A 24,082-nucleotide genomic window follows, 5' to 3' on the forward strand; every position below is an offset into this window, starting at 1 on the left:
CTCTGAAGGCAAGTGGGAGCATATGCGTGTGGAGGTTCCATTGGCCACTGTGTGTGTGTGTGCGTGTGTGTGCACACACATTCCCTATAATACACACACAGAAAGAGATTATGATGGAGGCTCATCTTGGTTACCTGATGATGCCAGGATTATAACTGGATTCTATGAGGTTATTAATCCCCAGTTCTTGGCAGAGCCTGATTAAGGAGTGCCCCAGCTGGGCAGCAGTGGCCCAAAGTGCCACTCCACGTGGCACACTGCAGTGGCCACTGTGGATGCTCTGTCCAGGTCTCCGTGGCCCCATTGGTTCTTGGGTGCCTAAGCCCCGATGTCCTTGAACTTAACTTCTGATGGCAGCCCCTATGCCTGGACTGCCCACAGGCAGCTGGAGAAGTTGACCTGTGTTTGTGGTCCCTCAAGTGTCTGGAAGTCACATTGCCATGGCAGGGGGTGGAGGGCTTCAGCAACAGCTGTCTGGGAAGGAATATGAAAGCCCAGGTTCCTTGCTCTGACAGAAGACAAGGTCCAACTTTCACTCTAGATTTATCTGCAGGATGGGCTGAGGTGGCAGGACAGCCCGGCGTGGCCGCCTCCCACTTCCTGCTCTGCTGTCCCTGCCCTGAATAAGTCACATGCCCACAGATCCTGGCCTCAGGCCCCACTTTGGAGGAGTCTGGCCTCCGACCACTATCACAGTCCAAGAAATGCAACAAGGAAGAGAAAAATGACATTTACCTGCAGAACTTGACTCCAGTTGATTGCCCAATGCGTCTGGAAAGAGTTCTTGACTATTTACTTTGGTGTGAGAGGTGAGCCCCGCCCACTCCAAAGAACTCACTGAAGTGCCTTCTAGAGAAAGCAGATCCAGGTCCCTGTGGGCTTTTTCACTGGTTTGTTTTCTGGACTAGACATATAAACTGTAGGGAGAACGCTGAGCAGAATTGCTTGGGATGATGGTGTGGAGCTTGAGTTTTGCCTGGAGGGAACAGGAAGGAAGGGGGCTGGAGCAGCACTCAGTTCCTTCTCAAAATAGATATTGAATGGTATTAAATTCCATTAAAGTATGAGTTTTCTTGGAGTACCCACATGCCTCCAGCTGCCCCTGCTTCCTGGTGAGAAAGAGGCGGGTTTTCTGTCGAGCTCTCTGAAGAGGAGGTAAGGAAGACAGAGGCTGCCAGGGTTGGGAGGGTGTGCATGAAGGCACTGACGTCCTCGAGGGAGCAGGAGGGCTCTACAGGCCTGGGTATTCCTGGGGTCCTGCCCAGTGGCCTGAAGGAGTCAGACGGTGAGACCAGAGTTGACCGCCCCACACCCCCCATGACTATGGGATGAGTCACAGTGGGGGAGGGGTTCTGGCGTAGTCCAGGACAATGACATTTCATCTGTACGTCTGAGAAGTATAGGGACATTCTTTCACAGGTGGAGAGAGGACCTGGCCCTGCCCACATCCGTTACCCATCAGACTTGTGTTTTAAGTCTGAATTTTGACAGAACTTCTTTGTCATGAGAAAATTAACAGGATAGGAGTCATTCAACTAACGGGTCTAACGAATATACCAAAGGTTTAGTCAAGCTAATGTCTGGGGCAGAACACAATGAGCAAATGTATGACTTGCTCACCTGTTTTTGCATCAGGTCTCTAGACTGAGTGGCAGCTGCTGTGGGAACCCTGCGTGATTCAATCTGAACGGCTATGGACCAGCTCCTGTGCTGTAGGTAAATGAAAGGAACGGGCCTACCTCTGGTTTTTGGTGTGCTTCCCATGTTTTAGGGAGTTATGTCTTGTGCCCTAATGGATGTATGTGAGGACAGACTCTGGGCCATGCTCAGCATCCAAGGGGCATAGGGAAAGGACTGGCCTCATGAAGGGGAGGATAGATCTGCTCTCACCGATTAGTAGGGATGGGTGGGCGAGCTGCAGACGACCTGAGCTCACAGAGCCGTTGTCGAGAATGAATGAAATAATGCGTGCAACCTGTCCTGGAGAGTGGCTGACCCGAAAAGTACGTAGGATGTATTGTCCTTTGTATATACATACACACACACGTGATGGTAGATACATACCACTGTATTTAATTATAACATATGAACACTCAGTAATGGACAACAATAAATTATTAGATTATAACACATTGTTATATAATATTTTATGTGTGATGTATCATTATATCAATGTCTTATGTGTATATCACTTTATGTTAATATATTATGTATAGTATATTCCTATATTGTTACGTTAACAGATCATGTATAATAATTTATTTTTAGTAATTTATTATTAAGCATTGCATTTTAAATAATACTACCATTTAATTTTATATATTGAGCTAGTGTATGAAATTGAATATTATTTTGTGTTGGTATATTATATATACATAGTACATATATACAGTACCTATTATTGTGAGCAAGGGTCTCAGGGTGGAATGTTCCGGTCTGTTTGAGGAGAGAAGAGCAGTCAGTCTGCTCTGTATAGCCCGTACAAGGACACAGAGTGGGCAAGGAGGATGCAGGGGATTTTAGGATCACTGTTATAGGGCTCTGTGGGGATCTGAGCTGCATTCAGTACAAAAGGGGACACTTGCTCGTCACAAGCATGTACCAAGCTCTTCGTGCAGGCCAGGTGCTGTGCTAGGTACAGGAGAAGCAGCCACAAATGACATGGGGGGGTACCCTCCCTAATGGAGACCACCCATGCTTGGAGACCTGTGAGGAATCAACCTGAGAAAGAGAAGAGAACTGCAGGGTACCCCAGGCCACACAAGGAGGGGCTATGGCCCCATAGCTCTGGGTCTCAGGACCTGGAGTTAGGTAGGTGAGTGGTAAAGAAAAGGGCTGGCTGGTGCACAAGAAAGGAGAGTTTCAGACCAAAAGGCAGACCCTTTGAGATGCCCAGGGGGAAAGGGGGCTCTTCAGGAGCAGATAGCTGGGGGGAGCAGGCTGAGATGTGGCTGGGACATGTGCATTTGAGAGGCCTAGGCTAGGGGTCCAGTGCCAAGTTCAAATGCGCTGTGAGAGGAGAGAGCCCAGCAAGAAGCTGGGGTTGCTAAGGCAGATGGTGGGGTATTGAGGGGCCTCTGGGTGGGTGACGCAAACCAGCAGCTGGGGGAGTTCAGATTCCGTGCTGTGGACAGCCGAGGCAGCCTGAGGAGCTGGAGCCGGGAGCGGGGTCAGGCTGGAGGCTAAGGAAGACCCGGGCCAATCATGGAAGCCAGGGCAGGGCCACAATGCGGAGGGGTCCAGCAAAGCTGGCACCGGGTGGAAGGAAAGGAGGCATCAAGAAGATGGGGGATGCATCTTGGGAAAAGGAAGAGGTTTGTTTTAGTGTTTCCAGCATCACATTTGGAAAGTTGGTTGAGTTTTTTTTTTTTTTTTGGATTGTTTTAGGATTCAGAAATTCAAACAGATTTATGAAACAATATATGATTTTCGCATTAGTCACTGATAACCTCTAACTGAACAGATCACTCGATTGCTTGCTAATTGCTTGTAATTGCCAAGATCATATGTATGAACAATGTGGGAATTCCCCTTCACCACACACACACACACACACACACACACACACACACACACACTTGCATGCACACACACGCAGATTCTGAACTGTGTTACAAAGGTGTATTAATCTGACTTCTGAGAATCATGTGGAAGGATTAGGATAAAGGCTAGAGGATTTTAAAAAAAGGCTAGAGGCTATGGGGGGCCCATTTTGACTCTGTAATATGATGAATGTCTTAGCAGTTAGACAGATTGACGTGAATGGAATGGTTAAAGGGCAAGCAGACCAGAGCTCTCTCACAATGGTTCAAAGGAGGCTGATTGAGGAGATAGTCTCACGGGTGCACGAAGGGACCGATGGCCTCAAAGGTGACTCTCAGGTCGGAGTCTACAATCCTGGGATTTCATAGCCTTTAAGAAGACACCTTGGGGGAGGGGTGCCTGGGTGACTCAGTGGGTTAAGCCTCTGCCTTCGGCTCAGGTCATGATCTTAGGGTCTTGTGATCAAGCCCGACATCAGGCCCTCTGCTCAGCATGGAGCCTGCTTCCCCCCATCTCTCTGCCTGGATCTCTGCCGGTCAAATAAATAAATAAAATCTTAAAAAAAAAAAAAGGAGGTACTTTGGGGGTCTTCTTTCTCCTTCCTCAATTTATTATTTCCTGCGCACAATTGCATCCAAACAGCCTATGCACAGTCTCCTTTGGGAGAACCCTGAGTTGACTGACGCTGGAGTAGCAGCTGGGCTTGATCAGTCCCCTGCTGGTCCCTCTTTTCTCCCCTTAGTCTCGGGGCCAGCATTCCCTGAAGTCCTGAACTCTAGCTTGAATAACCCTGTGGTTTTGGCAGGGTCACAGCACAGCCGCTAGACCTGGCTTCTTCCCTCCACATTACGTCCTCACACTCCATCACGTCGCCCACCAACTCCCCATCCCCTCCCCCCTCCTCCTATCTCCCCACCTTCTTACCCTTCATCCCTCCTATTCTCTAGCATCCTTCCCCCCACCGCTGCCTTTGCTGCAGACCAAGGGAGCAGAACTGATGGGAGCCAAGCACTCTCTCTGCAGCGATTGCCGCAAGGCTGCAAGGAGAACTTTTCAGAAGAGCTCAGGCTGCTTGGTGACCTAAAGATGGAGAATGTCAAATTGCTCATTACCGTCTTCAGAAGTTCCAGTGTGAGGCCGCTGTGTCTGTCCTCTGCCCCCCGGAGGGTAACAGAGAGGCAGATGAGAGCCTCAGCTCCTGTAATCCCCGGGGAACCCTCCATGCTGAAGCTGGCCCCAGTCCTTCCTGCCGGCTCTCCCTGCTCTCACCCGGAGCCCCTGGCTGCAGAGTGGTCTTCCTGCACCACCAGCTGCAACCATGCTTCCCATCCCTAAACAGGTCTCTCTGCCGGTATCGCCACCCGCCAGCTGTTCCAAACCACAGACCCTGCCAAGCGAAGCACTTGACAGCATAAGCACTCGGGTGGCTGTGCACAAAGAGGTCACACTCAAAGAGGGCAGGAAAATAGCCCAGGACTGAAACGCGGGCCCCTGTCCCCGGTCTGACCTTGGAGACAGAACTGGTCTTGGCATCCCTCTGGCTCCTCCTCTGTGGCTAGAGGACATGGAAAGCAGTCATCTCTGAGGTTCAGCCAGCTAGAAATCTCGATCACCTGACAGCTGACATTCCAGAAAAGAATTTAAACAAGTGTTTATTTTTCTCCACCCCTGTGGTCCTTCTTAGGTTACAAAATTAGGAAATCAAACCAAAGCTGGACGCAGAATATGCCCTTCTGGGGTGGCAGCTATTTCTAGTGTGTTACTGGGCTCCAGACCTCGCCCCTTCACCAGTGCTGGTGCTTTCTTCCTTTCAGCTGCTGCTTCTTGATACTTACAAGGGGGGACACTATAGTCCCTGCCGCCCTTCCCTCAGTGTCCTGCAAACCCCCCTCCCCCCCACCCCCGTGTTAATGTCTCTCTGGGACTCCCAGGTTGGCAAGGCACAGGACCGAAATGACATTCTGGGGAAAAGGAAAAAGGAAACTGATTGGAGCAAAGATAAACCAGAGTTGGAGATTCAACTGAGTACCATTTCCGGCCAGAGGGAGCACTTGGCCCGTGATGGGCTCTGTGGATGAGTCAGCACAGGAACGGCAAACGCAGCCTGTCAGGTCCCGAATCTGTGATGGAGGGGGAATATTGATCACACTGGGGCGAAAATGAGGAAGAGAGACGGGGAGGGAGGGGGAGAGAGCCATTTACACCAGACAGATGCAGATAAGGAGGCAAAAGGCGTTCAGCCCTAGTTTTCTTTCCCAAGAGCCTTGCTTTATCTTTACTAAGCTCCGAGCAGCTCTCGATGCCTTCCAAATAAGTTGGAGGTGAGCTGGCGTGGGAGGTGGGGGACAGTGGAGTGCAAGGCTGCCGATGGTTTGCAAATGTGCCCGCACACCTGGCCACTTCTGTCAGCAGCAACACCTGCTCTGTTTGGATCCGGGCTACCTTCTCCAGCAGTAATAATGCCCGTTGCAGGAAAGGTGCCGAGCCCAAGGAGCTGACCCATTCACCCTTGGCTTTTTACCAGCAGATTCTGTTGTCCATGGTTGAAGTGACTATGTTGCCCGCAAATAGGGCTTCAGAGCAGGGAGCATGAAATACATTCCAGACAGAAAGAAGGGATTCATTTTCCCTTTGAGTACAGGTTTAGCCCATCGGAGGACAACAGTGCCGTTTCCCCCTTAGCTATGTCTGGAATGAATCTCCTGGAGATAGACTGTTGGGTGCAAAAGGGAAATGAGAAATGTAGTCTTTGAGAACTGGACACCCTGTGCCTCTACGGGTGCAGGGTTCTAGAGGGCACGCCCACAGTGGTTTTGCTGCACGTTACCCAGTACAGCATGGTATAATTAGCAACAAAACAAGCCAATGTAGCAAGCATGTATTAAACGACAGCTATGTACCAGGCACACTGTTAGCTGCGGTGCTGCAAACATGACTAAGGCTCTGAATTAGTCACACGCTTTCTCATGGTTTTGTTGGTTGTCAGGAAGGAAGTTCATATTGGAAATGCTTCACGGAACAGCATGGTAAGGAGTCACTGGAATGCTTGAAAGAACAAGGGACGTTACATTGGAATTTCACTTATTTTATGAAAGAACAAAAATAAACTGAAGCTGTTGAAACTTAAGTAAATGTTTCTTAACCACATATTCTCTAAATATAAGAGTTGACAGAAGAATTCACTGTTTGGGGTTTTCTATCCGTATGCACATGTGTACACATCGACATGTCTGGGTTTTAGAACATGATTGCTTGTCTCTTTCCACACGAAGATGAGGACATTGACATTCTCCTAGTGCTTCCGTTTCTCTTCCTCTTCCTCTTAATTCTATTCAGTTCTATTGTTATTTCTGGTTGAACTGAGTTCCCTAAAAACATATGCTCAAGTCCTAACCCCTGGTACCTGTGAATGTGACTCTATTTGGAAATAGGGTCTTTGCAGATGTAAAAATGTTAATGAGGTCATACTGGATTGCAGTGGGCCCTCATGCAGCCAGCGACTGGTGTCCTTATAAGGAGTAGGAAATTCTGACCCAGACACACAGAGGAAAGAAAGCTGCGTAAAGACAGAGACTGGGGTGGTGTAACCATAAACTGTGGAATGTCCAGCGTGCTGGCAAACCCCGGAAGCTAGGAGCTGGAACAGAGTCTTCCCTTCGGCCTCCAGAAAGAATCCCCCTGTCAACATCTTGATTTGAACCTGTGGCCTCCAGTGTTGTGGGGGATTCAGTTTCTGTCGTGTGAGTGCCTCAGTCTGTGACGCTTTGTTAGGGTGGCCCCAACAAACGTATAGTTATTTTTCCAATGTCCCAGTTTATGTTGTCTACCAGTGATGTTCTGTTTGGGAACTGTAACTGTTTGTTTGTTTGTTTGTTTATTAAGATTTTTTTTAGTGTATTTGACGGGGTGGGGGGTGGGAAACACAAGCAGGGGGAGCGGCAGAGGGAGGAGAGAAGCAGGCTCCCCAGTGAGCAGGGAGCCTGATCCTGGGCTCAATCCCAGGACCTTGGGACCATGACCTGAGCCAAAGGCATATGCTCAACTGACTGAGCCCCCCAGGAGCCCCAGTAACCCTAATTCCTACTGGTGTGTGACGCGTGTGTTTCATGATGACATAGATTCATTGCTCACTAGCTGTTTCTTTAGGCGTGCAGTCTCCCTTTCCTCTTGCCTGTCATTTTATCCTCTCAGCTTTGAACTCTTGGTGAATTCCCCTCCCGGCCCTCACCCCCCCCCTCCCCACCCTGTTCTTTGTGCTATATGTTTGCTTAGCTGCCCGGCCACTTCTTTCATCTGACACATGCCTGACTAGCTCTCTGCAGACCTTCTGTTTGCTCTGAATCAAAGAGGGTAACTTGACATTACTCCTTCCCTCTCTGAGACCAAGTTGTTTTTCTCTATGAGCAGTATGAAGCCTGTGTATTTCCCTTTCTGGTGCCTCAGAGAATTGCAGGTGTAAAGGGAAGAGACTCAACTGACAAGAGCTGGGATAGTTGCTGGACCGTCTAGACTTTCTTTCATGAAAGGGAATTCCGTTCCCTCTCTGCGACAGGCCCTACTCACCCAGCTGGAGGGTATGCCCCACTCGCATGGGAACTGGGCTAAGGCTTACAGATTATTTCCCCAAAGCTATGCACACTCCGCCAGGCCTTTGGTCAGTCTCTGATTCACCCCCTTCCTTGTTTTACCCATTTTCCTCCCACAACTGATTCCACTACTCATTTATCAGAAGAGGAGAGAGAAAGACATCTCTCCTCCTAGTTTGGCTCTCAGGATTTGGGGGACCCACAGTTATGGCTCTGGGAGCCATATGGCTGCTGTCCGACCACAGGGCTCCATGCCACATTCTTCCTTGCCTTGGCTTCCGACTTTTTTTTTTTTTTTTAATTTATTTATTTGACAGACAGAGATCACAAGTAGGCAGAGAGGCAGGCAGGGTGGTGGGGGGGGAAGCAGGCTCCCTGCTGAGCAGAGAGCCTCATGTGGGGCTTGATCCCAGGACCCTGAGATCATGACATGAGCCGAAGGCAGAGGCTTTAACCCACTGAGACACCCTGGCACCCCTTGGTTTCTGATTTTTGACATGTATGGGTTTTTTTTGTTTTTGTTTTTGTTTTTTCCCTGAGTTATACTCATTTCTCCCTTGGTTGCTATCAGAAAATTCCTTTTTTTCCCCTAGTTTAATTTTTTTTCCCCTTATTTTTACTGAGAATTGGGAAGAGATGTTCTGTAAAGCCATCTTAACTCAGAAGTTCACTACTAAAAATAATGAGCTTATCTTGAAGTTGTTTAAAATAATAGCAGCTGATGTTGACTAGGTAGATGGGTGACAATACTGTCACTCAGACTTCTAATTTCATCGTCCTTTTTGTTTTTTTAAAGATTCTATTTATTTATATGAGAGAGAGGAAGAGAGAGCACAAGTGGGAAGCAGGGGCAGAGGGAGGGACGACTCCCCGCGGAGCAGGAAGCCCGACACTTGGTGCTCAATCCCAGGACCCCAGGGTCGTGAACTGAGTCGAAGGCAGACGCTTCACTGACTGAGCTACCCAGGCGCCCCTCATTTCATCATCCTTACCCTAGAGAATTGTCGAAGAGAAAAGAACCACAAAGGATGAGTTTTGCTTGCCTTGGAGAGGGTTCTCCAGAGCAACAGAAACAAGAGGATCCGCAGACACCCGTACGTGTATCTAACTTATTATATCTGGAGGGAGATTCATTAGGGGCAATTGGCTCATGCGATTATGGGGCCAAGAAGTTTCACAGTCTGGTGCAAGAGCAGAGACCCAGAAGAGCAGGGGTCTAGTTCCAGTGTGAGCGGGAGGCCCGACAACAGAGAGACCAGGGGTGTCAGTCCGGGTCCAAGTCTCAAGACAGGAGAAGATCAATGTCTCAGCTTCATGGGCAAGCAGAGAGACGGAGAACTCCTCATTCCTCCATCTTTTTGTTCTAGTTGGGACGAGGGTTGTTCTGTTTGCTCTGCCTAATCCAACAGATGGATGGGGTGCGCCCACACCGGGGAGGGTCTGCGGATTCAAATGCTAATGTCTTCTGGAAATACTTTCATAGAGACAACTAAAACCACACTTAACCAGATGTCTGGGCATCTTGCGACCCAGTCATGTTGACACATAAAATCAACCATCGCAGGCAGTACTCCGTATGATAGCTAAGAATTCAGATCACGGAGTCCGAGAGACACAAGTCTGAATTTTGGGCTCTGCTATACACGCTGTGTGGCCTTATTTTAGGTGACTTCACGTCTCTGTGCTGTAGCTCCCGCATCTGCAAGATGGGAACGAAAAGAGAACCACCACGAGGGCTAGTTGCGAGGATGAAAGGTGATTAGGCACGAACTAGGATCTTTGTGACTAGAAGAACCATCGGGCTGGAAGGAATTGCCGAGTCCATCTGACTTTTCTTATGGATTATATAGGAAGAATGAAACCAGAGCCCAGACAGACAAGCTCAGCCTGTCTCTGAGGAGAGAGACGGTAATGGAATCCGTGTGTGGTGCCCAGAATGGAAATGAGAGATATACAGCAAGACTATCGGTCATTCCGTACCACGAGGGCCACTTTGGCTGGCCGCACAGACGAGTCTGGTTGTCGGGGCTGGCTGGGGCTGCCATGGGCAGCGTCTGAAGCAGGATCTAGAAGTCAGTCAGGTGCTTGGGCCCGTACGGTCAGATGACTCTATGGGTGTGAACTCCTGTATTCATCCCAGTGGGGGGAGGGTCTTCACATTCCCTCGCTTCTCCATTAATCTTATCTTTTCGCTTTTACCAAATATGCCCTTTTGGGGAGGAATTTTAAAAAAGCAATCAGGTGAGTGCCGTGGGAGCTCTGCCATCATCAATAATGGTGTCACTAATCAGTATGATTTTATTCATCACAACAAAACTTCTGAGCACGAGCCCTCACCAGGCATTCCCTCCTTATCTTTACATGACCGGATGCGGCAGCGTAAAAGGCTTTTCCCCTTCTTTGGGTCATCCGTGGGGAAATGGAGCAACAACAGTGGTCAACTGCGTCCAAGAGACACTCAGCAACAGAATAGCTCAACCTGGAGATCACCTCCTGAGACAGAAAGGGTCAAGCCCCTCGTGTCTGCTTGCCGACCTCACTGTCTCTCAGGTGGGCTCGTCCCCACCCTCCCAAAGTTCGGGAGCAGGGCTCCTCGGGCAGAGGAGCTAGTTGACTTTGTCTGGCCATGGATCGTGCATGTGGTTCCAGTCACCCAGAGAGCCGGTGCAGGGACTCTCATTTCAATATGGTGTCTTCCAAGGAAGCAGCTTTATGACTTAAATCTCAAGCCCTCTCCTCGGTGTCTTCCCAGCACACCTTCCATTTGGCTTCCGAGGCATCGGTGGCTACAGGGGTGTTCCTGTGTGCACCATGTTGTGACTTAGCTTGCTATCTGTCCCAGCCCTTGTCATTCTGTCCTGAACACACTAGGTGCTCAATACATATTTGTTAAACTGACTTAGAGAATGAATCCATTCATATGCAGAGAATAATGGTTTGAGAACTGAAGATGTTCCAAGCAGATTTCGGAGGCAATACCAAAAGGAGTTTTTTTGTTTTGTTTTGTTTTGTTTTAGTGTGGGGTCAGAGAAATTAAGGGACACTGGCTGCCATAAAGGCTTGATACAATAATGGTTTATCTTGTCATTACATCCCAGTGTAGGTCTGGGTGCCTCTTCTACAGCGTCTGGGCTGTTCTGTTACTGTCCCACCAGCAGATAATTCCTATAGAAGGTCCCACTTCTGAGTCAAATACAGGTCATAAAAGTTCTAACTTCAACTGAAACTGTCTTGTGTCTTCTACAAAATGCTAGACTTACAACATAATTAAAAAAAAAACCCACAGTATTTATGCTAGTGATCAGGGCAGCCTCATTAAAAGTGTGATTACATCCAAATTGTCTTTATCAAGTCATTTTGTTCTTTAAAAAAATGTATTAAATAGATAATGGTGCATTGAGTCTCATGCTATATGATGTGTGGAATGCAAAAGAAGTAGAATGCATTGCCTACAAAAGTTAGGAATCTGTCTGCAGGAGGGGATAACGGGGTACTGTGGGAATGAGTAAAAAGTGAGAGTCTCCTGTTTTATGGTATCTGAAGTTAGGGACTGTGAACACGCCATTGGTTTTGTTAGAAGTGGGCACATGGTGGGGTAAAATGGTGGTCTAATGGGCAGTTTGCTGAAGTAGAGAACAGATTTAATACAGTAATATTAACAATGTGTTTAATGACCTTCCTTTTTTGAAATGTGACAATATGTGGTCAAAGAAGAAGGTGCAGGTTTAAGAAGTTAGTATTTATAAAGCGTGAAAGACACAGTTGTTAGGATAACTTTTTTTGTGAGTGGGGCTTGGGAGGCAGGTTGGGAGTGGGCTCAGGGGTTTGTGTTTGTTTCTTTGTTTTTGTTTTTTTGGCTTGGCCAAAAGATCAGTCATATTCCTGTGTACCCTGTTTTGCCTAAATCATGTGCTGGTGGTTCTGGGGAAAAAAAAAAAAAAAAAAAAAGGAATAAAGAGAATGTGTGTATTTGTGTCAGCCAGAACTCTTTCCTGTGATGTATTAGTATTACTTCAGCTATAGGTATAATTTTTGTTTAAACCTAGAAGCAGGACAACAGTTTTCCCACACTCTGCCCTGACGGAGGAAAAGAAATTGCTTCAACAATGTGTTTACTTTTTTGCCTGCCTCATTGTCAGTAATGTATTAAGAGGTAGTAGAGTTTACATGTTTTTGGAGGAAAATATGAATATTTAATTTAATCTTAATATCCCAACTATCAAATTAAAAAAAAAACGGTGGGAGTCTCAGCAGGGTTGAGTCAGTGTTCTTTAGGAGCCTCTTGGAGGGAATCCAGCTGGGTCAGGGGATGATTGGGAGAGGACAGGCAGGTGAGCACTTTCCAGGCAGAGTGGGCTGGGGGAGGGCTCAGGAATGGAGCTCCGGTAGAGGGACTAGGATGGGAAAAGTCACTGAGGCAGAGAGAGCATGGCGCATTCAGAGATCTGAACGGTTTCCTGTGGCCTGAACATTGGGCGGAGGAGACCAGGGAGACAAGAGTGATGCACAGGGGTCAAGCCTGAAGTCCTCCAACAGTGAAGGCTGCTTCGGCCTCTTGGACTTTATCTTCTCTTCGCTGGGTCTAGCCTTTTCTTCCCAGGCCTGCGACATTGTCTTGGGTCCTACCCCCCTGCTCTCAACCATCTGTCAGGCACAAAACTCCATGATCCCAGGTGAGCTGTTAGACAAATGCAGGTGTTCATAAAATAAAAGATAAGCCACTGAACTGGAAGAAGATATTTGCCACATGTGTAACCAATAAAGGTTTAGCAACCAGAGAACATAAAGAATGACTGTAAGTCAATAAGAAACAACTCAGTAGAAAAATTAGGCACAGCATGGGCGAGGTGTTTCACAGAAGGGAACCATGAATGGCCAGTAACAAAATGACAAGATGCCCACCAGGTCAGTCCCCAGGAGGATTAGAATTCAAGCTGCTCTCTCAGCCCAGTCTCTTTCCGTTTTTGTTCACAGACATTGAAAACCAAAGTGCCTTTCGGATCCAACGGGATGGCACCCCGACGGTGACATTTCCGGTCTTGGGTCAGGTTGGGAGAGAGGATATTTGGGAGAAAGAGTCCCTTGTTTTTCAGATTTCAGCAAGTGAGAGACTACTACCTTCTTTTATCGTTAAGGAGGAAAAGGCTGCCTATTTGGTTAATCTGACCACTTTGTTTAGGTTAATTTTAGTTTCCACAGAATAATGAATGCAGCTGCCCGAGTCCCTGGGAGCTGCAGGCTGAAGCTGTCATGGTAATGGGGTCCTGACAGAGTTTTTCCAGCCTCAGCTCATGCAGCCCTTCTATAATTTCTCCTCCCCTGCCTCTTATACCCTGTACTCTGGGCACAGGGAACTATTTAAGCCCTCTGACTACGCCACAATATTCTAAACCCCAAAACTGTTGCATATACCTCCGGCTCTGATGGAATGACCTCTACCTTGCCCCCACCCCGAAAACTCCTGCCCATCCTTCAAGACCCAGCTGAAAATTCCCTCTATGACTCATTCTTTTCCTGATCTACCCATGCAACATTAGTGTGGTCCCTCTTCTGGGTTTCTGTTGCACTTAAAACAAAAGACAAGTCTCTTCTGTTATAGTGCTTGTCTCATTGTGTTGTTACTATCATATATCATTTGTCTTCTGCTCCCAAGCGTGGGACGCTGAGGCTGGGAATTGTGTCTCTTCACTTTTGCATCAGGATGGTGCCTGGCCTTTGAGAAGTAAATGAGGAATATCCTTTTACATGAGAATGAAAGTCCAGAAATTCTCTGAATATTTTTAGGATGATCCTTTAATCTGCGAGGCATGGGGTGTCCAGGAAGAGGTTGCGCTGTATGGCAGAATTGGGTCCCTGCAGGTTTTTACGTGCTGCACATTTATTCCATACCAGCGAGCTCCCATAGATTGCTTAACTGCAATTCTGCAGGGAAGGGAAGATGCACAAAGTGTTTTCAGCATGGACTTTTAAGTTTACCTTTCTGAAAATCTCCTAGGAACTGCTTTTACCTAAGGGACACAATTTGGCACTCTGAGTATATTATTTAGGTTTCTGTGAAATCCTAGATGAATCCTGGACCATCATTGTCATGTTTCTGAGAGACGAAGGCAGAAGGTCAGACCAGGGTAACAGAGAAGTTCAGCACCTGGAGAGCACAGTGCTGTCCCCGGGCTTCCTCACTCCCCCTCCACTTTGTGAAAATGGAGCCAGTTTCTAACGAGGGCTGCAGAGGAAGGGTCAGCTGGCCTATTCATTATGGGCTCCTTCACACCAAGCTGACTTGAATCCCACTGGGCCTGGAAACCACCACAGTCCTTCTGAAAAGGGCTCTTTTGCCCCCAGTGTTCTTCAGGGGTGGTGCTCCCCTTCTAGAACTTTCTTTCCGAAGGGACCTGAGTTCGCTCAGCATGGCAGGGGAGGTAAATGGGTGATCAAGCCCACTTGGGAACTGAGCACCAATGACGGATGGGCCCCAGGGGGCAACTGAGTCTTAAGGAAGGACTGGGAGTGTCGAACGGGTCCGCTGGTCAGGCGGCCACGGTGCGGGGGGCCTGCTGATGGGTCCCGTCAGAGCGCGTGTAGGCTAGAGTGCCTGAGAGTGGATGCACCTTTGGAAACAGATGACAATGAAGGTGCTGGAGCCCGGCCCACTGTATACAGTCGCCCCGCTCATTCTCCGCAGCCAAGGGGCTGCTGTTCACTGGGACTGCACAGGGATGAGTGTGCACTTGTGGCTTTGGGCCTTCACATGTCTAGCTCCATTAGGGCAGACTATGTTCTCCTAGGCCAATGGGGCCAAACTCTTCCCCCAAGGCACATGGACCCATTTTCCTCACTGCACTGGTTTGGGCGCAAGTAACGGGGAGGGAGGGAGGTAAGCCCAGGAATACTGTGCTTCGGGCGGCCTGGGCTGAGCTCTGCTCACAAGGGCCTGCTCAGTGGGAAGGGGGCATGTAGAGGATGGTTCTGGAGTTAGTGAGACCCAGCCTGGAGTTCTTCCTCTGTTGTTACTGTGACGGGCGCTCCTGGCTCGTGCATCCCACCTCCCCCTGTTCCTGGATCGCCGCTCAGGAGCACCTGAGTTTCTTTCTTTCTTTCTTTCTTTTTTTTTTTAAAGATTTTATTTATTTATCAGAGAGAGAGAGGGAGCACGAGCGAGCACGGGCAGACAGAGTGGCAGGCAGAGGCAGAGGGAGAAGCAGGCTCCCTGCCGAGCAAGGAGCCCGATGTGGGACTCGATCCCAGGACACTGGGATCATGACCTGAGCCAAAGGCAGCTGCTTAACCAATTAAGCCACCCAGGCATCCCAGCACCTGAGTTTCTTGTCTCCAGAGTGTACTGTAAGCCTGCCTGCTTTCGGCCCTAGAGAGGTAACGCTCCCCTGGGGTTGAGCACTGGGTAGTGGTGGCGGGGGTGGGGGTGGGGGGGGTGCATTCTTCACGTGCTATGAGAACACATGCTTGTGTTGACTTCCTTCTTTCCTACCCTACCCTTCCGGACTTCCTGGGATCAGCTCCTAAGTTACTGACTGGTACAGTCTGTACTTGACTATCTTAGGCTCTGCTCTGTCTCCCTCTTCTGGGAGGGAGCCCAGACTAAGAGAGCGACCTCATGCATCTGTGTCATGGTTGTATGTGTGTGTGTGTGTGTGTGAGTGACTAGCAGGCCCTTCCCAGGATCCCTGCAAGGCTGATGGAGGTGATTGGGTAAGGCATTTGGCACAGCTTGTGGCCCTCAGTAAGCATGCGCTCTCGCCATTTCCTGCCATCTCCCGGGGACGATTCCATCTACCGCTGGAGGGACAACATTGGCTTTCCTGCCTCCAGACATTTCGTTATTCCCAGAAATAGTATCTTAATTAATACTTTGTCTGAAACGATCCACGGGGAGAAACACCAACTGCCAAAACGAAGTACAGTCTTGGTAAATAGAAAATAGGCAAATGGTAACACAAACAAACAAGAGACATCCGTGTGGGAACCGGCTGGTACTTTGAGGTTAATTCTCCCTCCCCACCCAGAATCCGAGTGTAACTGCTTTGGCCCCAGCCTGTGACGCCCCCTACTTCGGACTGGGGGGAACCCATCTTCTTGAACTTCAGTGACAGTGGAATGGCACCAGTGTCTTGGTCTTTTCTGCACACAGAGGTCACGCAGGGACTCCTTCATACTTGCATCAACAGAGTCCTTGCTGTCCACAAAGACCTCTCCCCGCCCCCAGGCAGGTATGCAAGAAAGGGACTCACAGGCCACGCTTTGCCTGTGACATTTACTTAGCTGGCGGCGGCCTGTTTGAACAATCCTAGCCCGACAGTCCCTGTCCTGTTGTAGAGGGCTCGATCATGTGATTAAGCAAAACTTCCAGAGGGCAGACTTCTTTCTGTAGAGGGAAATCTGGATATTCTCCTGGGGCTTTGATTGGGAACATAGTTTCCTTAGTGTTCCATGTGTGGGGACGGCCTCGAAGCTAGAAACAGGACACATCTGTGGCCACTGGTCAGGGCTAACTTCTTTTAACCTGCCCTTGGCTGTGAGTTCACCCCAGGCTCCTGCTCCCAAGGCCTCCAGGAACCCCTGGGAAAGGACTGTGAGTTCATTCACCTCACCTGGCGATTCAGCCCTGCTGACACTGGAGTAGATCAAATTTAAGGGTGAATTAGACCCATTATGGCCCCCAGAGGGCAATTAGGTTCCCAGACAAAGGGATTCTCAATGTCATTGCAGAGCCTGAAAGAGTTAGTTAAGTCCACTTAGTGAGGTATTTACTACCAAGGATCTTAGGCAGCGGATAGTTGATAAGATTATCTGGACAATAAAGATAAAAGAAATCCTTGGTAGTGGAGTGAATTAACTGGACAATGCTTCCATTACCCACAGTGGAGCTGTGGCTAATAAACATTTTTTTCATATTTTGGAGTTAGGCCTGTTTATGCTGACATCTAGATGAGAGGCAGCAAACTTTTCCCATAAAAGGCTGGATGGTAAATATTTTAGGGTTTGCAGGCCAGATGGCCTCTATCACAATCAACTCTGCTAGGGAGGCAGAAAAGCCCCTATAACAAGAGCAAACCAACTGGGGTGATCGTGTGCCAATAAAACTTTATTTGCGAACACAGGATATGGGCCAGATTTGAATTGCAGGTACTTAAACGAGAGTGAATTCTTGCAGACACACTATTTTATTGAATTATCTTACTGAATCCACTCAGTGGGCCTTTACTCCATCAGTAGATTTTGGCTAAGCATCTACTATGTGCTGAGCGCGATGGTCGGTGCCCACAAATGGCTAATAAAAGACACAGTTCCTCTCTTCATAAAGCTTATAATCAGGTCTAGTGGGGGATACAGAGAAATGAACAGGCCTGGACACTGCTGCATGAGAAGCCCTGGGTGGGGTCATTTCAGGTGGTGACAGCAGAGAGGGACTCTCCCCGCTAGACTTGACAGGTCCCAGAGGAGGTGGCCTCAGAGTTGTAGCTGGAAGGAAGATGAAGAATGGGCCAACTTGTCCAGGGAGATCTGGATTTGGGAGATGAGAAAAGGGAGAAACAGAAAAAAGGTGTTGAGACCCAAAGCCTTGAATTCTGGGGCAAGCCACGAGCGGTTAGCTGGATACAAGGGAGAGGCTGAATCACACAGGGCCCAGGGAGCTATGGCACCAAACCAAACCAAACCCAGAACAAAAATTCCACTGAGAAACCTGAAGATCTAGCTGGCTTTGTGAAGCAATTCAGGAACCGGGCAGCACCTCCCCTTCATCTTGTAAATTTCAGGGAGCTCCAAGGGGCTGTACAAAAAGGAGGGTTTTATAGGAAGGAGGATAGAACCAGAAACTTGTTAGCAAAAGAAAAGAATGAATTGTTCTGGTCAAGGTCACCTTCCCTTAGCGGGAGGGGACGGGGGTTCTCAGTAGGTGGATTGCTTCATCCTCCTTTGGGGATGGAGAGGGTCCCAAGTGACAAGATTAGATCCTTGATGGTAACCAGAAAATTCCTGACTGACTGCTGGAGAACTCCATTTCTCAGCATGGTGGAAGCTGTAATTAGATTAGGTAGTTGGCTTCAGCTTGGTGACTTGGTCAAAATGATGCCAGAGCTAACATACAGCATTATATTAGTGTCCGGTGTACAACAGTGACTCAGCAATTCTATACATTTCTCAGTGCTCATCAAGATAATTGGCCTCTTGATCCTGTCACTATCTCACCCCCCCCATCTGCCTCCAGAAACCGCCAGTTCTCTAGAGTTAAGAATCTGATTTTTTGTGGTTTTCTTTTCAACAGGATGATGGAGGAAAGTGACACAATTGGATTGGCATGAAGAGTTGGAAACCCGTCTACCTGGGCAGCAGGGGAGGGACCGGGAGGGATTTGGCTGGGGCTCGGGAGCAGCGATCCAGGCGGGGACATGGGATGGTGGCCAGATGGGTGAGGCTAGCAGACGTGGGAGAAACGCCTGCATTCTAGTGACCTGGTGCTGAAGTAGGCAGAGATAGTAAGTCTATGTTGATGGTCAGCCCTCTTTCTCAGACGAGTTTGAGGCCTGTGAAGGTGTGGGGATGAGCATGGAGCCAAACTTGGATTTAGGGTCGAATGGGCCTTGGGAAACCCAAGGTGGAGAGTCGGGGGTGATAACCATGATGGGGAGATGAAGTTGGACTTCTGGGTGAGAGCAAGCTGGCCAGCAGGGAGGAGGGGCTGCAGAGTATGGGCAAAGAGCCAACTCTTCCACTGCTAGGGAAGAAAAGGAGGTTCCCGAGGGAGAGGAGTGAGTGTCCAGTGGTCAAGCCCTCCTGGACAGACTAATGACTTGATGAAGATTTTCTCACCCATGCCTTCCTTTCAGTCTATGCAGGATCATTCCTGTTTGTTTCAGGACAAAGCTTAGATCTATAAAGGAAGCCAGTGGAGAATCAGATTCACTCAACCGAAACTCACATTACCGTCGATTTGACTGACACACATGTCAGAAGGCACATCAGAGTCTAAAGGATCCTTAGGGGCTATCCAGCTGTCTGCACCCTTCTGGCACCTCCACCAGTTGCTCCCCTCCTCCCCCCCGTGCGGAGGCCAGCAGTGGTTGCCATGTGAGAGTTTCACTCCTGAGTCAGGCTCCAAAACCTTGGGCAAACGACGTGAGCTGGTTGACGGGCAGAGTGAGCTGCAGGCCCGGGAGCTCGGCGTTCATCTTGGCCAGTTCTAGAGGTAGACGTGTGTCAGGCTCCATAGCCCTCCTCCCCCCTCTTGCAATGCTGGTAACTTGTGTTTTTGGCAGCTCCCAGACATGGGACCTCACTGTACAAAACCCCAAAGGTGGGGAACAAATGCGCCCTGCACATTTTTCCTTCCTCTCTCTGCAGCTGGAATTCTTGATGAGGCATTTCTTCTAGGGCAATCCTGGCCACTCGATGTTGCTAACCACTGGCCAATATCATGGTTTCCTCGCACGGCAGCCCCATTGCCTTCTTGGAGGAATCGTTTGCCTGTCAAGGGAAGGTGAGCTGAGTGGAAGGCAGTTTTGCTTGGCTAAAATCCATCCCCTTTCTCTATCAAGTTCTCCTTTTACACTTAGGTTCTAGACAGAAATTCAGCCTTGGAGGCCAGGCAGGCCTGGGCCTGATCAGGAGCCATGGAATCCATGCCACGAGGCAGGGCAGGAGCCATCACTGTGCCTGCTCTTCATTCACAGACACCAGACGGTGAAAGCCTGCCACAGCCTAACTCTGCTTTGGGATCTGAGCTCCCCTGCTCCTCCTTCCCTTCCAAAAGGCTTTGTGCCCTCCTGGACAGGTGATCAAGGATGTTTCCCAGGCCATCCAGGTGCTTCCCTACCATATTACTTCTCTAGGGTTGTCACAACATGGGCTACAGACCGGTTGGCTTAGACAACAGAAACAGGATGCACCTTTGACACCTGGCTAGGAAATCTCAGCTAGCTATCCAAGTTCATTGCTTACATGTTCTATTTTGCACAAAGCCATAGAGCACAATTGTGCCAAGCCCTCTGCTACTGCGTAATAAGGATCACCTTTCTGACGGTTTGTCATAATCTGCTCCTCACTTCTGGCTGAGAACTCACTAGAAGCTCCTGTACGTTCCGGTTTCTAGCAACATCCTGTTCATGATGCTGTATGCGTTCTCTAAGAACATGCAGCAGTTAATTTCCCTACAGCTGTCCTTTCTTTCTAGACCCTCACCAGAATTGTCTTTGACACCCATATTTCTACCAACAATTTTTCAAGGTGACTTTGGTTTTTCAAACATAGCTCAATACTTCTCCAGGCCTCTACCCATTACCCAATTCTAAAGATATTTCCACATGTTTACGTATTTGTTAGAGTAGCCCCCTATTTCCCAGTACCAAAATCTATATTAGTTAGCTAGGGCTGCCTTGTGCTCACCACAGACGGGGCAGCTCAAACAACAGTCTTATTGAGTCTTACTTAGTCTTAACTGTCTGTGAGGGATCACTTTTTGTGTCAATTTGACTGGACCATGGAATGCCCAGGTATCTTGTCACACGTCATTCTGAAAGATTACTGTTTTAGATGAGATAACCACTTAAATTGGTAAACCCAGTAAAACAGATTGCCCACCCTAATATGGGTGGGCTGCATCCAATCAGTTGAAGGCCCGAATAGCACAAAATGACTGGCCTCCTCTGAGCAAGAGAAAATTCCTCCTCCCCGACTTCTTTTGAACTGGGACATCAGCTTTTTTCTGCCTTTAGACTTGAACTGAAACATCTGCTCTCTCTGGATCTTGAGAAAGGGCCCAGTGTGAACTCAACTTCAGCTTATACAGAAGTATACAGAGGCAACCAGGTGTTTCAAAGGGAGAATGAGGGGACAGACAAGGGATGAGTGGGGTTCTTTAGAGTCAGGGAAGAACAAAATTCCAAGAGGCAGGGTTGGGGGGGATGAGGGCTCTTTTCCTTGTGAAACCCCTTTGGGTTAGCTCTGGTGCTTGTTGAAATGAGGTTTCGACCCTTTCACAGAGGCTGGGAGAGGGACCCTCTTCTGGTGTTGGCTGGAGCAAATGATTTGGCAAATCATTGCAAATTCCTTTGGCAGCCTCAAATTTTCTCAGGTGGGCACTTTGAGGGGTGCTGGGGTTATTAGTCAGGTGTGGCCTCAAGCTGTTAGCAAATATGTCAGTGTTTTGATCAAGGCCAAGGTGGAGGCCTAGAAGTGGGCTCAGAGGAGCCTGGCTAGTTTGGCCAACAGAATGATTACTTCTAACCAGAAGCCCTAGAGCAGAGGGCCCCTTCAGAGCCCTTGTACTCAGAGGGGAGGCCACGGGCTCTGTGTGACCAGCACTGGTGGAGCTGCCTGGGCAGGGGCCTGACCTCAGGGCACAGTTGCTTTCTCTGTAGAGGCAATTCCTCCCAGTGGACAGTCCCTGGCTGCCCTGCTCCCCACCACCAGGAAAGCAGTTCTCAAAGGCTTGGCAAGGCTGAGAATCCGCAGGCTGAGAAGTCAATTCTTGCGGTCAGGTGGCAAGATCTGAACAGGGCAATGGCAGCAAAGCCATCGCAGTTGAGCAGCCTCAAGATTTCTTCACTTCGTTGTCAGTATTGACAGGGATGGGAAGTGGACAAAGGCACAGAAGGCAAAAGGAACCACAGTGCATTCGCTCGGCTTCCACGAACACTGTGGGTTTACTGTCCCACACCCTGTGGGGTCTCAGTGCTATGGGCAGGCGCCACACTCATTTCACTTCATACTTACAGTCTTCATGGGTTTTATTTAAAAGTAACTAGGCCTTCACAAAGTTGGTTCTCAGTCTTCCTCATGGTGGCGAGGACTTTGAGAAATATTGGACAGTACTGGGGTGTCCCGCTTTTCCACAGCATGGATCTTAACAAAGGCCCCCAGGGTTTTTATTCTAGCAACAGGATGCTGTCCCTCTGCACCAACCCAGGAAGGGCGAGCCCTCTCTGCCGATCTTTGTCATCTTGTGGGAACTTACAGGTCATCCAGAAATTATGACAGCAACGTCTGCAGGAAAGATTTTGGTTTTGTTCTGTTCTGCTTTGTTTTCAGCTTTCATTGTATGAGCATGAATGTGGAAGCTCAGTGGGAACCATTTCTTTTATGATTATTCTAATCCCGGAAGAAAAGCCAACTGCCGTTTGGAGCGTAAAGAACCAAACTTTGACGCTCACTTCACCCGGTTGCAGAAGGCCCCTTTGTTTGGATCTGGGGAGCTTAGGTCCCACGTGGGACCCTCTTTTCCTTTTCCCAGCGCATGGAGAGTGCACCTGTGCTTCATGGAAGGCCCAGCCCTGCTTCTGAGCCGAGACAGTCAGCCCATATGTTTACTACACTGCACCATCTTTTTTTTTTTCAGATTAAATGAATTGACAGATATTAAGAAGAGCCTTGAGAGGATTACTGGAGTATTCCCAAGGCTTCCTCCACCTTGCTTTGGTGTAGGAGATCCCAAAACATATGCCCATCAACAGCGTCCCTAGAAATTGTTCAGAGACCCAGAAAGCATCCAGTGAAGTCTGTGTGATCAGCAACCATGTTATATTTCTTGAGGAGGGGGAGAGTGAAACCATATTCCAAGCAGTATGACATTAAGAGACTGTAATTCATTAATCAGAATAAAAGATCAAAGTTGTAACATTGCAAGAAAGTGGGCTCCATTTGTTTGGGAAGTGAATTTAAGGAAAAGTACCTACTCTTTGAATTTGTGGGTCAGAATGGCAGGTTGAATTGCAAAATAAACCCCCTTACTCTTTCATTAACCTAACTTCCCAGGTCGCGGGGGCACAATGAGGATCTTACCAGGGGCCTACGGCTGGGAATGAAGTGTTCTTTTTCCTTTCCTAGAAGCACATAGAATGCCAGTGCTCCACAGCCTGGGTTAGAATCCTGACTCTGCTGTGGTCCTGTAGGCAAGTTAACAAACCTCTCTGTGCCTTGGGTTCATCCCCTTTCGTGTGGGAATGGTGGTGGCTTCTAACTCAGGAAGTCTTTTCAGTATTTGACGAATTAGTGGTTGCTGAGTACCTAGTGACTGGCATAGGGTAAGCAGCCCACAAAGTTAATATGATTTCCCTCCTGTCTGGGGGGTGGAGGTGTCCCAGGATCAGGCGAGTTGTCTGCGAGATCAGCACCTGTGACACACAGTAGCTGTAGAACAAGTCCATGCCCTTGAGCTGGTGGTTACATTAATCACATTTTCTTATTTTCAATGTGAGATTTTTACAACTTTCATAAAAAAATGGGGCTCCTGAGCTCAGCCACCATGGAAGGGTGTCATATAGTATTCAGTGGGTATTTCAGAAGAGGGGCTGCGTTGCAGGCTTCCCTTTTACCTGTACCCGGGGAGTCCAGAGCCCTGAACCAGCTGCCCTTAGGTGATTAGCGGTGGGCGGTGAACTTGCCCGTGCAGAGCCGCGGACGAGCCTGGAAGATCTCTTTCTTCACCTTGGTCTTGGCTCCCTGTTCCAAAGCCAAGAGCAGGAAAGCATTCCTCATTCCTACTATGGGGTGTCTACAAGTGGTTAGTGCATAAGTCTTACCTGAGCTTTTTGAGGAAATATGTTATTTTATTTTCTGTATCTTATCCCCTTAATAGCTTCCCTGGGTGTTGGAACAATATCTAGTGGAGTGCACAGAGTGAAGAACCTAGAAGAGTGCTTGGGTGTTTAACAGAAGCTCAATGAATCTGTGTTGAGTGAATGAAGCGTTCAAAGCACCAAGCGCATGAATCCGGGAACCAGTAGGCATTGAGATACACCGTGGGAGAGGATTTAGCTAAAACCTCGCACACAGAAGGTGCTAAATAAATGTTTCATTCTCTTCCTTCCCCCTTTCCTGGCTCTCCTCCCTTCCCAAATCCCCTCCTGGGACCCACAGGTTTCTGTTGTCGCTCGGGTGGCCATTGTGTGTGTGGGGGGGCTGACGCCTGCTTGGTTCTACAAGGGGTGATTCCCCGGGGG

The 24,082-nt window shown here is 48.7% G+C and overlaps 1 long non-coding RNA gene across 1 annotated transcript; it reads left to right on the top strand.

Moving 5' to 3' along the window:
- The first annotated feature begins 935 nt into the window (after positions 1-935).
- LOC132018752 (uncharacterized) lies at positions 936-22,673 on the top strand. The gene is made up of 3 exons (XR_009404561.1): positions 936-1,155; positions 1,636-1,716; positions 22,480-22,673. It is a non-coding gene; the product is annotated as an uncharacterized LOC132018752 (long non-coding RNA).
- Positions 22,674-24,082: the final 1,409 nt, after the last annotated feature.

This window comes from Mustela nigripes, chromosome 5, assembly GCF_022355385.1.
Source record: "Mustela nigripes isolate SB6536 chromosome 5, MUSNIG.SB6536, whole genome shotgun sequence".
Lineage (NCBI taxonomy): Eukaryota > Metazoa > Chordata > Mammalia > Carnivora > Mustelidae > Mustela > Mustela nigripes.